The following is a 9,857-nucleotide window of genomic DNA, read 5'->3' as shown; positions in this document are numbered from 1 at the left end:
GCCACCCTAATTTATTTTTTTTATTATAATCTTTTAGGAAATAGAAAGATACTTCAGAGAATTCATTGTATTTTACTGGATTTCATTAAAAAATATTAATGATTTATTAAAAGTTATCAATAAACAAAATCTTAACATGCATGGAAATGTTTCTATACTAGAATAATGTTTTATTTTGAAGTATCTATGCCTTAGATCTTACCAATTTATGTTCTTAGATAATTATATTCAAATTAATATACAAAAATAAAAATTGCAGTCGTTTTCAGGGCAAAATTCATTGCATTTAAAATGTGTTATTTTTAACTTGATTGAATCCAATCTACAAATTATATCTTGAGCTCCCATTTTTGCTTTTTTTGTTTCCAACTTAGGCCATAGTAGAAATTCATTTGATGAGACAAAATAGAAGTTCTGTCATTGAGTCTTCCTTTAACTGGAAACTTTCCTGAGGAGGGAAAAAGGATGAGGGCTTTGACTAGAGAAATTTCCTTTGGTTATAAGGGTTGCCCACTACTCAAGCACTATATTCTCTTGTCTTATAAAGTAAATACCATCTAAAAGATTATATGTAATTAGAAACATAACCTTTCCACAATTGAACCAGAACTATTTCCATGCCAGCTCCCTAGAACCTTCATAGTATTATGATGGGGATGTTTATTAGTGGTTGAATAATGTCCGTTCATCAAGGGTTCTTTTTCTCCCCTAAAATGTAGATGATTTTAAAAGCTGTATTGATCTAAAAATACTTTTTTCCAGTCCATGTGGCTTTCTCTGTAAGCTTTACCGCCCATTAATTGCTCTTGAATAGATAGCCAGTATACATTAAGTTCCACTGTGGTCAATTATCAGACAGTAGAACTTAGAACAGTGGGGACTATCTGTTAATAGGATTCTTTGAGGAACTCAAAAAATATGAACACTTTTGAAGATGACATCTAATATATGTGGATTTCATTCTGTGAACAAAAAGAAAGCCTGATATAAAATTCCAACTACTGTATTTTGCCAAGTATAATGCACTTCCATGTATAATGTGCACCCATGTTTTCAGGGAAAAAAAATCTTTTGTTTTAGTTTTTTAATTCAAATTTATATTTGTTTATATTTAGGTATTTGTGTTTTGTATTATAAAGGAATTTTAGCATTTATTTTTTTTAACAAATTATGGTACAATAAATTTTATGTAACAAATAATTACAAAACACAAGAACAGATACAAGATATAAGAAATTGTATGCACCGGTAACAAATATACGATATTTATGCATCACAGAAGGCCGAGAACTCTTTGTCACTGTCAATATCAGAAGTAAAGTCTTCTTCCATTTTTACATTATGGTTATCTTCTGAAGAGTCACTTTCCACATCACAGTAAATTTCATCATCCTCAGTTGCATCCATTGCATTGCTGATGCCACATTTTTTAACGATTTCTATACAACGATTTCACAACCACTCTCTTCTATCTTAGGATCCAATCACAAACCTGGGTGATGGATGCTTTCTTGATTGTGCCTGAGGTTTTAAATCATTACCAGCTGACTGCATCCACGAGGTCCCCTCTTTCTTCATTAGGGTCCTACAGGGCTTATTTACTGGCACATCAAGGGTTGCAGTAGGCTGTTTAGGCTACCAGGTACCATAGCAAGTTGGGTTTTCAAGTCTTAATTTAATTTCATTGAATAGTTGACTGAAACTGCTTTTGTTCAAGTTAGTTGTAAGTTCAACAAAACCAATTATCATATTCTAGGGTATTATTTTGCATATGGATATTGTGATTGATATCTAGAGTTATAGTCTTAACTCCTGAGGATAAATAAAAGAACTAAAAACATTTGTGTAGATATGGAATTATTACTACCCATGTATAATGCACATCTTTATTTTTCCCTCATAAATTTGGGCAAAAATGTATGCATTATACACGGCAAAATACTGTATTTATGAAGGCCATCGTACTAAGAAGAGTAAGTGCTGTGAAGTAGTTAGCATGCAGAGAGCACATATTATTATACTTTGTCAAGGCAATGCAGCCTAGTAGATCCTGGTCCTAGAGCTTTACAGTTGTCTACAAAGACATGACATTATTTAATGTGATATGAAGGGCTACTGAAAAACACCTCACAAATTCTCTTTCATAATGTACAGAACCCTGAGTTAAACCTTGGGAATTCTTGTTAAAATAGAAGTATAATCTCAGCAAGGAGTAGCAAGTCATACATTAAGGCAATTTATGACATGCTATTCAGGAGAATATGATAGTGGATGCCAGTGAGGCAAAGGGAAGGATTTTTGTTTTATGTCCTAGTAGAGAAGATAAGAGCCATACACTGTAAAATGTCTGAGCTGTCCCTACTCATTTTATACCGTTCTCCTTTTTTGCCTGCTAATCTACCATTTCATTTGATAGCATTTGTGTATTACAAAAAAAGACACCCTATAATCTATGACTAGGCATACAAATTGCTTAATTTTCCCTCAACAGGACAGAATCAGGAAGAGAACTGCACAGGCCCTAGAAGTGGACTCAAGTAATTTAAGCAGGTAGGTATTCCAGTGTCTTGGAATCCGGAGTATGGCCCAGAAAGGCTCACTGTGGGCACATCCTATTGGCTCCATTGGTTCCTCACCCAGTGCGGGGAGGCAAGGTCAGGGTAAAGTCAGAACAGGACCTCTAAAGACAGGGTCCAGGAGAGAGGTACCTGATTTCTCAGGTCTACAGGGACATAGTCCTCATTTCTTTTAAATGTTCTGCTGATTTATACACATTTCCTTAATTTACCGATTTATTTTTACCAGCTAGTATATTTTAATAGCTAAGTTCCTTCATTAATATAATAACATTGTCTTGTCAATATTACATAACATCAATAAAAATATTTTCCTTTTTAAAAGTTACATGTTTTCCAGTTAAGCCTTATAAGGTTCACATGATAGCATTCTTGGTGAGTATTTTGTAAAAATGTATTTGAAATCTATTGACAATATTTAAGAACTGATGCCATGAATGATAATGAGATTCATTGAGGAAATATAACTCCAAACATTACATAGTAACCAAGATGTGATTGTCAGAGGTGTAATCCTTCATTTTTATTATTGTGATGGTCTCTGGGAAAATACATCTATTTCATTTCTTGAAATTCCTTCAATCATGCCATTATGATTTTAAGCTCATTTTGAATTTAACTTTTATAAACCTAAATTTTACTCATCTTTTATTTCATATCTAGAAATGTTAATGTTATCTCTTTCCTTTTATATAATTATCTTGATAATTTCTGATTTTTGTGCCTAAATTTAGACTTCAATGTTGAAACAAATCAGTTGAGTGAAATTGGGAGCTTAATTATTCATAATATAAGGAACTCAATTTCATGATACTTTTGTTGGTTTATATGCTAATAAAGGGTAAAGACAACTGGATATGAAATGCCATCAGCAATAGTTTTCATAATTACAGAGGAAATTCAATTTTTGATAACAAATATATATGGTTTTATTTTGGAAGAAGATAAAAATAAGTTTATTTTTATTAAAGAGTCCTGATAGTTCACCTGGGCAGAAATAATGCATTGACCCAAATGGCAAGAAGACAACTTAGCACAAGGAAAAGTTCTAAAATAGGGAGAAATGTGTCTTCTAAGATACAACATGGTAACTCTTCTCTGCTGCCAATTGACAGAGTTAATTGTGGAGCAAGATTCTCAGCTGGGCCGTAAAGTGAGAATGTGGAAGAGGAAAGGTCAATGATCTTTGTGTATTAAATAGGATATATGACTAATTCTCTCTTGGCTTGCAAGACAGAATAGCTCCTAAACCTTTTTCCAACATGGTTGGGAAGTAAGTAATTTCGAGGACATCTCACGCTCCCCTTTTCAATCAGATTGAAAACGCCTGTGTTAATAGCAACGTCAAAAAAAGGGTCTACTTTGGCCAAAGCACTGTATAAGATTTGACCTTATTTATATAAAGACAGTATGTCTTTTAAAATGTAAAATTTGTTCATTGAACTATATATTTATGCACTGCTTAACAAAGGGGATATATTCCAAGAAGTGCATCCTTAGGTGATTTCTTCATTATACGAACATCATAGGGTGTACTTACATAAATCAGATGGTACAGCCCACTACACACCTAGACATCCTGTAGGGGCACATACAAAGGCTTGTCAGTTGGAGGAATTGGTGGCAGGAGCAATACAGAGCTTCAAGCAGCGTGGTTCCACTGGCACTGTCATCTTTACGGGTGACTTTCCATCCCTTGAACCAAGGCATGCTAGCACTTGCCTCCAGCATGTTGTCAGCATTCCAACCAGAAACTGGCACAAATGCTACTGTGTCAGGGTTGTAGCCAATGTAGTTAATGTAGGTGTTGACTTCCTTAATGATATTCTTGTGTCTCTGGATGTAGGGTGGCTCAGTGGAATCCATTTTGTTAACACCCACAGTTAGTTGTTTCACACCCAGTGTGAAAGCCAGAAGGGCATGCTCATGGGTCTGCCAGTTCTCGGAGTGACCTGCTTCACATTCACCAACCCCAGGAGCAACAATCAGGACAGCACAGCCAGCCTGGGATATGCCTGTAATCATGTTTTTGATAAAGTCTCTGTGTCTTGGGGCACCAGTGATGGTCACATAATGCTTGATGGTCTCGGATTTCCACATCTTGGGGAGATGTCAATGGTGATGCCATGCTCACATTCAGCTTTTAGTTTATCCAAGGCCCAGGCATACTGGGAGGAGCCCTTTCCCATCTCAGCAGCCTCCTTCTCAGATTTTTCAATGTTTTTTTTTGTTTGTTTGTTTTGTTTTTGTCAATCCCACCACATTAGTAGATCAGATGACCACATTGCTGGAATCTACATGTCCAATGACAATGTTATTGATGTGTGTCTTTTCCTTTCCCATTTTGGGTTAGATTTAGCAGTGGTTTTCATTACACTTGTGTTCTTGTGGCAAACACTTGTGAAAAAGCAAGTGTTTAGTGTTATAAATGAAAGACATATTCTGGGTTTTTGTATTCTTGCACTATAAACTGAGTGTTAAGAAGAAACTGTATTTGAAATAGACTTAGAGATGTAAAGGAAAAAAAACTGACGATTGCTAGATGGGAGAGGATGGGGATGGGAGAGGGTGAAGGGATTAGAAAGTACAAATTAGTTGTGACAGTGTAGTCATAGGTATCTGAAATACAGTATGGGGAATATAATCAGTAAGGTAAAGATTATGTAGGGTGCCATACAGGCACTGGGTTTATCTTGGGAATCACTTCATGGACAGTGTAGATGCCTGACCAATGCACTGTACACCTGAAGCTGAAGTAGAATTATATTGAATGTCAACTATATTTTTATATACCGAGAGTGCCAAAAAAACCGTATACGCATTTTAAGCGATGTTAACATTTTGGTCATTGTTGCTCAAGCAGTAGTTCGCCATAATCAGAAGTGTCTGGATGCTGATGGTAACCACTTTGAGAACATCTTGTAATTGCAGAAGTCAAACGTGACTTGTATTCATTTTTTGGTATCAGTATTTATTAATACAGTTTTTCCTTTCTTAAAATGTGTATACATTTTTTTGGTACCCTCTGTGTGTGTGTGTGTGTGTGTGTGTGTGTGTGTGTGTGTGCGCGCGCGCATGTGTATTTCCCCCCCACGGGATGTAAAGTACAGAATAGGGAATGTAGTCAATGATATTGTAGCAGCTATATAGAGGTCAGAGAGGTAGTAGATTGGGGGGGGTGTTCACTTAGTGAGGGGTGTAAATGTCTAACTCTAAGGTTGCTTTGTACACCTGAAACTTAAAAAAAAAAAGAAACAGAAACAAAAAAGGAAAGAAACTGTATTCTTTTTATTCACATACTGACTGAGCCATTAGTTCTGACAGACTTATAGTCTACTGATTCTACTTATTATGTCCTTTTTTCATTGGGAGGCTTGTCTAATGTAGGTACATTTTAGAAAACTATGAGATGAGGGATGGATTGGATCAAGAATTTAGTTTCACTGCGAAGCAGATCAAGCAACTTTTATTTACCTCTCAAGCGATTGAGATATGTAGGTAATTTGTAACTAGTAAAGAGATTTAGTACACCTAGGTCCATTGCAGAGTGAACTCAAACATCGGAGTTTATCGTCTTCAGGCTAGTCTGCTTCCAGGCTATATGTAAGCAGGCCCCATCCATCCCCTGGATCCTGATCAGATATACCTTGTTTCTGAATAGTGAGAATCTGAACCCTTGCCTGGCAGCTAAAAGTCTTGCTTGGGCTACTAATGTTTTCAGGAAATGTAATAGTCTATTGGTAATCTCTTTCTTTTCTTTGCTTACATTTAAAATGCTTTTTTTTTTTTTTTTTTTTTAACAGTAATGGGCTAGGATATCAAGAGTTAAGATAGAGTGGGAAGAAGTAATCACAATATATTTACAGGTAAACCCTGTGGGATAAGATATCTTCAGCTAGCGGGACGTCAAAAGAAACACAAAAGAAAAGAAAATACCCATAAACCTCCTAAAAGATAAATCTACCTCTATTCCTGAGTCAGTATGTTTAAAATCAAAGTTTGAAATCAGGAGATGAATGAAAGATTGTCCAGAGGATTACTATCAAAATATAAACATTGGGCCTACTGGAATAAAACAAAACAAAAAGAAGCCTAAGTAATAGTTTTATTTGCTCTAAGTATCTGATGAAAAGTTATAAGAGGATGGTGATTGTCTCCATTTCAGTAACAAACCAGAAACTGAAAGTTTAAATCACAGCAGAAAGAATCTGTGCTAGTCATAAAGTTATTTTTTTTTTTTTTCTGACTTGGATTATAAACCACTGGAAAGACTAAACAAAGATAATTTTTGAAATTTCTAGTTCTTTTCTAGAAGAAAGTTTATAGTGCATCACATTTGGTTTTAAGGAAGAGTCTGGGCTAGTAAATTTTTTGAGATTTGTAATCTGTAATTATAGCCATATCTATATAAATTATTTTTATGCTTGTTCATAAAATTTCAAGTCCAAGATTTAGCAAGGGTTCATTTGTTTTAGTGCACTCACTGGTTACAAATAATTTTAGAATCTCTTTTATTTTTTTTTCTCCTGTCACATTTCAAGATAAAGTATATAGAAAGTATGGAAGATGGAATATGGAAGAAAATATATCTGTCTCAGTAAAACTTTTAATGTGCTTTATTTACATTGGCACAAGCCTTTAGAGAATACTGTAAATTATTTTCATCTTAACAAACAAGAAGAGAAAGGCTTAACTTGCAGCAAAAAATGTATATATGTATTTGTTAGACATAAAATGCATTTTACTCCCTATTCTGCTACTCAAACATAAACCCATTTTAAGGTGTTCCTTCCTACGAAGATTCTCACTTTATTTTCTAAATACCCCAGAGAAAGAAAAATAAAAATGATTTAAACTATGAAAAATGTGAAACTTTTAAGGGTACATGAAATGAGCTACAAAAATATACTGAACAAGTTGTGATTTCATTAACTTTTGGTGAGCTAAAAACTGAAGAATACATGTGTACCAATTTTAGAAAAGACTTATGAGCTAGCGTATGTGCCCCCACAACTATTTTAGTAACAAACTAGCATACCATAGTGAAATAAAAGGATTGTTGAAATAAATTGAGATAGTGGAAGACTTTTGAGAAGAAAGTTATGTTGTTCCCTTATTTGGTATATGTATTCATTAGAGGTAAAAAGGGGAGCCAAAGGTACAGGAAATAGATTTCTCAGTCATTTATCATAAGGGAAAGTAGGTGGTATAGATGATAGAACCATCACTGTAAGTCACTTTTATTACCTGTGCTGGTGGAAACCACATGCAGCTACATAACAATCATTAGAAGGGATTACATTGAAATAAGTGAAAAATTAGAAAATGGGAAGTACCAATGAAAGATTCATTATTCACAGTTCCTTTAGCAATTTATAACAGAATTGGGAAACTAGAGATTGGAAACAAATGAAGAATTGATGAGAAAGAAAAACTAGAGCACGTTTTACCAAATTATTCTACTTTGTCTCAGAAGCAAATAAATATGGAGCTGAGAATATACAGCACAGAACACGAACCGTGTATTATGTTTTAGAAATTGTATTTCAAAACTGAGTTCTAATCTTGATTCAGTGGATATCTTGAAGAGAGTTAGTTGGAAAGTAAGCCTGTAATTGATGTGAGGTTGCCATGTTCTCCTTCACGCAGCTAAAAGAGCAATTTTGCCCTAAAATTGGAATAATTTTTAGTGTTCAGTGAATTTTTACACATAAAATATGTGAAAAATATAAGAGCAAAATGGGAGTTACAGGAAGGTCATCTTGAAAAGAAATATAATGAGCCTTACACTTTTCTTGCAAGTTGACATTACTGCACTAACAAAGTTTGATTTCAAGTTACTTTGGCGTGCCCTTGGAAGACCTCGTCAGCAGAAAGTTGAGAAAAAACACTCAGTGTTACAATGGGAACAAATTACATTTCTTTTCCTTTCCAGTGAAAGGGTCATTATAGTATTTATTCCACTATTAAAAGTAAATTAAACCACTCTGAATTATTCAAGTAATAGGAGGTAAAATATAAAAGTGTAAAAATGGGGCTTAGTACTAGACAATAGCTCTTACACTGTAAGAGCAGCTTTGAGTTTTACATTTCCCTCCTTTTTGCTTACAATACCTTAGCTTTTCTCAAGAGAATAAGCTGACTAATTTAATATACATAGAAGAGTTGTTTTTAGCTGTCTGGAATGAGTATAAATTTTCACTACGGTTACCCATCTAGCATTTGTGACTTCTTAAATTTATTTATTTGGCAATATTGTCGGATGACACTCATTTAGGCTACCATTATAGATTTACAAGATGAACCAATCAAATACTCTGTCCTAAACACGTGTAGAAGTGACCATAATTAAAGTCTCCCTATAGCAGCTGTTCTTGGGGATACACCCTGAGGAGAAGACAGCCATTAATTCCAACTACAGGGATCTGGCGAGGCCAAAACAGAGCTAGTGCTGCAGTTGATTGATGAAAGATGAGTTGAAGGTCGATAGTGGAAAAACTGAAGTGTAATCTAAGGCAAGTCTTATGAACAAACATTGAGAGGTATGAAAATTCGTAGACTATTTGGATTTTACTCATTTCAAAAAATATTTACTTTCTTGATCCTGTGTATGAGGAATGGTTAGGAGCCTGAAATTTATAATTCAGGGTACATTTTAGACTGACACTCAGCTGATACAGCCATTCTGGGTGTTAAAATCCTGAAATGCTGTGATTTCACTTGACAGTCAAGCCCTAATCCTTCAAATATGCCCTTCTGCTCTGTCCAGCTCAGAACCTTTTTGGGGAGTCACTGTAACTTTCCAGGATCTAATAAAGAAAGCAAAAAACTGCCTAACACAGCAGGGGCTCTCAGAGAGACTGGTTCAGACCAAAGTTGTCTGATATCATTTTTTATTAGTGAATATACCATAGTGGTAATTATGAATTTTTATTTAATCCTTGGGTAAATAGATTAGAATGGAAGATATACCTAGAAAGAAAGATTGAGAACATATTGTGAACAGCCTTGACTATGATGTTCAGGGTTTGGGGAGAATTTAATGTTTTTTTATGAGAAGCAGTTGACATGATCAGATACTGCAATTATTTATTTTATTTTTTTTAAATAACTCTAATGGTAAGGTAGTACATGGCTAGGAGAAAATTATAATTATGGTAGAAAAAGTGAAATCACATAGATACTATCCATTGTGATTCTTTGAAATCTACCAGATTTGATGAAAACATACTGTGAATGTTGCTGCTGAGTGCCCTCCAATGGAAAGGGAGGGAAGTGGGG

General features: G+C 34.7%; 1 pseudogene; it reads right to left on the bottom strand.

Annotated features, from left to right (window-relative positions):
* Positions 1-4,146: 4,146 nt before the first annotated feature.
* Positions 4,147-4,919, bottom strand: LOC109458259 (elongation factor 1-alpha 1; annotated as a pseudogene).
* Between the last annotated feature and the right edge of the window lie 4,938 nt (positions 4,920-9,857).

The sequence above is a fragment of the Rhinolophus sinicus genome, linkage group LG03 (assembly GCF_036562045.2).
Source record: "Rhinolophus sinicus isolate RSC01 linkage group LG03, ASM3656204v1, whole genome shotgun sequence".
Taxonomy (NCBI): Eukaryota; Metazoa; Chordata; class Mammalia; order Chiroptera; family Rhinolophidae; genus Rhinolophus; species Rhinolophus sinicus.
Note: the sequence above shows the minus strand (reverse complement) of the source record. Positions and strands in the feature narration are given on the sequence as shown.